Here is a 6,000-nt window from a genome sequence, read left to right as displayed (position 1 = left end):
AATGAAAGGTGAAATGGGTACTTCTATCAGAGATAATGGACAACGGAACACTGTTCAATTTGACCAACTCCCTAATATACAGTTTGGTATAATCCTCGGCTGAATAAGAGGTATAGACTCGTATGAAATAAGCTAATTTGGTCATCCTGTCTATGATGACCCAAACTGAATCATGTTGGCAACGAGTACTTGGAAAACCCATCACAAAGTCCATGCTTACTTTTTCCCACTTCCAAGTGGGAGTAATGAACTACTGTATGGACCCACTAGGATTCTGATTCTCAATCTTAACCTGCTGACATGTTGAGAACGTAGCCACAAACTCTGCAATATCTCTCTTTATCCTAGTCCACCAATAGAACTCCTACAAATCACAGGACATCTTAGTAGCCTATGTATAAATAGAGTAGCGCGCACTATACACTTCTGTAATAATTTGATGTCTCAAGTCATCTACACCTGGAATACATAGTCGACCCTGATAGTGTAACACGCTATCTCCCCCAAGGGAGAAAATATCTACATTCTTATCTTTTACTAATTCCTTCAACTTGACTAGACTTAGATTCCTATCCTATTTTTCCTTCACTTCGAAAACCAAGGATGATTCTAAACTACTCTGAACCTACACACTACCTTCTGACGAATCAACTAAGCGAAAACCTAGTTGAGCAAGCTGATGATCTTCCTGAACTAATTTCTTCTTCCCATACTTCACATTTTAGACACTACGCATAGACATCCTACTAAGAGCATTAGCTACTACATTGGTTTTACACAGATAATACAGGATACTCATGTCATAGTCTATCAATAACTCTAACCAACTTATCTAATAGAGGTTTAGGTCTTTCTAAGAGCACGTACTGCAGGCTCTTATGATCTATGAACAAACAACGTGCACACCATAAAAATAGTGCCTCCAAATGTTTAAGGCGAAAACTATTGCAGCTAACTCAAGATCATGAGTAAGATATTTCTTTTCATAGGGCTTAAGTTGTCTAGAGGTGTAGGAGATGACCTTACCTCTCTACATCAAAATACACCCCAAACCGACTCTAGAGGCATCACAATATACCATAAACCCATCTGAACCATCTTGTAGGTTCAAAACTGGAGCTATAGTGAGTCGATTCTTCAACTCCTAAATACTCTTTTCACAAGAATCTGACCATTAGAATTTGACTTTCGTCTGAGTCAATCTGGATATAAGGGATATAATAGATGAAAATCCCTTAATAAACCATCGGTAATATCCAGCCAAGCCTAAGAAACTCCTGATATCTGCTGGAGAGATGGGTCTAGGCTAGTTTCTCACTTCTTTGGTCTTTTGGGGATCAACTCTAATGTCATCACCGAATATGATATGGCCAAGAAAGTCTACTAACCTTGGCCAAAATTTGCACTTTCTGAATTTGGAGAATAGCTGATGGTTTCTGAGAGTCTGCAATACTATTCTGAGATGGTCTACATAATCATGCTTACATCAGGAGTAGACAACAATGTCATCTATGAAAACTATGATGAACATGTCTAAGTACTACTTAAACACATGGTTCATCAAGTCCATGAAGGCTGCAGGGCATTGGTAAGACCAAAGGACATGACTAAGAATCAAAGTGACAATACCGAGTTCTGAAAGCTATTTTTGGGAAGTCATATTCCCTGACTCTAAGCTAATGATAGCCTAATCAGAGGTCTATCTTGGAGAAGTAAATGTCACCCTAAAGTTGGTCAAACAAGTCGTCAATTCTAGGAAGTAGATACTTGTTCTTGACATTGATTTTATTTAGCTGACAATAGTCAATACATAGTCTGAGAGAATCGTCTTTCTTATGCATGAATAAAACTGGTGCACCCCATGGGGACACACTAGATCTGATAAATCCCTTATCTAATAGTTTTTTAACTATTTTTTTAATTCTCTGAGTTCTTCTAGAGCCATTCTGTATACCGGAATATATATGGGTTGAGTGTCTGGAAGAAGGTCTATTTTGAAGTTGATTTCCCATTCGGGAGGAACTCCAGAAAGATCATTGAGAAACATATCTGGGAATTTACATGCTGCTGACACTGATTAAAGATTAGGGGTTTCTGATCGAGATTCCTGGACTTGAACTAGATGGTAGACACATCCCTTAGATATCATTTTTCTCGCTCGAAGGTAAGAAATAAGTTGACCCTTAAGTGCTAAAGTACTACCCCTCCACTCAAGGAAGGGTTCATTTTGAATAGCAGGAATGAAGGCAATCCATGCTGAGAATGACATCAAAATCAGTCATCTCTAATTCGCCTAAGTCTGCTGAAGTTACTTCCTAAGATACCATAATCGGACAATTCTTGTATGCCCGCCGAGCTATGATTGATTTACCTACTGGGGTAGAGACTGAGAAAGGCTCTGCTAGGATTTTCGGACTGACTTTGAAGTCAATAGCTTTATAAAGAGTAACAAAGGATATAGATGATCCTGGGTATATGAAAGAATAAACAATGTAAATGATAAACTTGTAATGTACCAGTGACCTCATCAATAGAACTTTCCTGATCCTGTCGGGACTGAAGAGCATAGAATCTATTTAGGCACTGCCCACTAGTACCACTGGATGTGGCAATCTACTGATTCGGGCAACTGGACTAAGTTGGGGGGTGGTTATGCTGACTCTGAAAACCCACCTAAGGACACTGTCTGACCCTATGGCCTGGCATACCATAACTGAAACACGTATCACTGCCAGTATTGCATATACCCTGGTGGTTTTTGCGATACTTTAAACAGAAAGGATCGGTTTGGGCACTACTGACACTACCCTAGGGTTTAGGGCCTGTTTCCCTATCTCTACTACCATCCCTGAATTTTTACACTGGAGCACTAGATGAGGACGAAGCTGGAACTAAGGATTTTTGGTGGAACTGAGAATGATTCCCACCCTTTGACTAAGGCTAAGCCAAGTTGAAACTACCTATTCTTGCTCTCTTATTATCCCTCTCCTTCTCCATATTCTTATCCTCTTCCATCTGTTGAGCATGGAAAATGAGCCTGGATATGTCCATCTTCTTAATCAACATTGCGGTCCAACATTCCTTAACCACACTATTAGACACGCCAGACACATACTTACTCATCTTAGATTTGCTATCTGCTGCCACATGAGGAGCATATTTGGCTGAGTTAGTAAACTTGAGAGAATACTCTTTCACTATTATTTTGCCCTGCTACATATTTAAAAACTCCAAAACCTTTGCTTTCCTCAACTCTAGCGGGAAGAACCTATCTAGAAATACAACAGCAAACTACTCTTATTTTATGGACCCTGTATATGTGGCCTATTATTCTTTCCAATATTTAAACCATGAGTGTAACACATCCTGTAACAGATATGCAGCTAATTCGGCACTCTCACTAGCAGTCACCCCCATAATATCTTTAACTTTCTGCACCTAATCAAGAAACTCCTGAGGGTCTTCATTTGACTTAGACCCAGTAAAAAATGGAGGGTTCATTCGAGTGAAATCTCGAATCTTGTCTGCAGCAGAATTGTCCACTGGGTTAGGGTGGTCAAAGCTGCTTTAAATTCAGCATGGGAGACGTATTTGTCTAGAGGACCTGGCTGGACGGGCTGGGGTTCTGGATGGTCTCCTGTTTCTCTTCCCTTAGTCCTTTTTGGAGGCATATTCTGTGAACAAAAGAGAAACTAGGATTAGACAGAGAGTTTAACTAGAGCTCATGCTCACTCGCATAACATAAAAACTGCAAGAAAGGAAACTTTTCCTAAAAGACCTCGCAGCCTCCTGTCCATAAGTGTGGAGCGCTACACACCTATGCATAAGACTCAACTAAATGTGGCTTTTAGACTTCCTAGGACTCAATTGAACTTTAGTCTCTTATACCAAGTTTGTAACATGTCAATTCTGTACCCCGGATGCTACACGGTGCTCATAATCCCAAAGGACCACAAGATAACCAATGACTGGTACCTGCTGCAATAATAGAATGATAATACTTTAACATGCAGAAATTAGGTGGAAACTTGCCATAAGGTTAAATACAGAATTAAAACTTAATAACGTATGACAATACAAAAAACTAAACGTCTGTCTTAACCTACACTAGTCCAAAAAGCCTCTAAACTAACTGAAATGTGGAGTTGATGGGACAAGTCCCCTACTAACTCCGGCTACTGAAATAAACTGAAATGCTGAAAAAATAAATATGTCCTCAAACTATGAGGACACGCCACTAACTCTGACTGATGAAAATCTGTATCTACTGGGGATGATTAGGAGCCCGTGTATCTTACCCTTTGTATAAGACATCATAGCTTAAGAGAAAAGAATCCCTCAGTACTTTGAATGTACTGGTATACTAATTGAGGTCGGCTGAAATGCATGGGTTCATATGCATGAACAATACTGATTGAATGACATGAATATAACTGAATAGGAGTACATACAAAAATACATATACTGTAACTGAGATCGTGATAATAATGGATTCTGAGTCTGAATATTGATTAACTGATATCTACGTATACTAATACTAAATTACTGGTAACTGAATGAATGCATCTGACAGTTCTGATTCTGTGGAAACCATACTGAGTTCTGTACTGAATGGAGTGACCGCGTCTGTCAGTCCAGAATCTATAGAAATGAATTGAGTTCTGTACAAAGACTGAATCTGAAACTGAGACTGTGGGAGGTAATCATCTAACCAACATTCCCATTCTAAATAAATTAGGTCCAACCTATAACCCCAATTGGAAGGATTCCAATACCATGCCTCGTCTAAAAAAAGTTATGAGTTAACTCTCTCTGACAACAAGCTCTTTTGTCAACCTTCACGGGCAGGATAACTCGAAAGAGATGTATCAACCCTCATAATATCTAGCAGGAAGATATCTTAACCTGCGCTATTTACATAGTTTTTTAATGCAGATATTGCTACTAAGGGTCAAACCCTCTTTGCTGGCAGGAATGCCCCCATCCCTGGGTTAACTCAGTACTGAATCCTACTCCTAACTGAATAGACACTAAACTAAATTATAGTTTATACTAGGTTTGACAGACCTATTACTAATTATATTGTTAAACTGAACTGGACTAAGTTCACTGAGCTTCGTTGACTGATGAAACACAATTGAATTCTATTAACTGGCTGAATTTATTAAGGCCTGAACTGGATTGGATTGATACTGAGTCTACTGACTTTTTCCTGAGTTCTGTAACAAACTGAGAGTACTACTGATCATGACCTGACTGATACTATCCTGAGACTGACCATGGCTCTAGGTAATCTAGTAAATTGTCGGGTACTAAGTACCCCCTGGACTCGATAGCATAAATTATAAGACATGGAACAATCTTGAGACATGATAAATAACTACTTAACCTTCATTCATTCATTGGGACATTCTAGCAAACACTTGTGTGACATGAACTTGAATACATTCTATCATGATATAATTTCATTATTTAATTCTCATGAACAACTAATCAATCACATGGAAGGCATTGTATATGCACATAATACTAATCAATGCATGAGCATCATAATTTCAAGGCTTTAACATGAACTCACATGACACTACATACATGGTAGTTGTTTTTACATAAATCTTGCACTTAATCATGGAATCGAAATCCAATCAACATTATAATCATGAATACACTTGAATCAAAATCATGGAAAGTATGAAATCAAGCTACTTGATGTTTAAAGGAGTTTCTTGGACTCCAAGGGTGGAAGAAACCCTTGGATGTACACTTGACATACCTTGGTGCCTAAATTCTAAAAGATTGGTAGTGGATTCTTGAGTTCTTGATTTAAAATTGATCCCCCTAGGGTTTTCGTTCTTGAGAAATTTGAGAATGATAAATGAATTTAGCCTATAAAGGGGCTTAATCTCGTGTTTTGATGGCTGAAGGAAATGGGAAAAGACCTAAATACCCCTAAGGGTGTGCTTTTTAATGCCTAAAAACTGAACTATTAACGCATAGACT

The sequence above is a fragment of the Capsicum annuum genome, chromosome 11 (assembly GCF_002878395.1).
Source record: "Capsicum annuum cultivar UCD-10X-F1 chromosome 11, UCD10Xv1.1, whole genome shotgun sequence".
Taxonomy (NCBI): domain Eukaryota; kingdom Viridiplantae; phylum Streptophyta; class Magnoliopsida; order Solanales; family Solanaceae; genus Capsicum; species Capsicum annuum.
The sequence above is the reverse complement of the archived record's forward strand: the minus strand, read 5'-3'. Positions refer to the sequence as shown.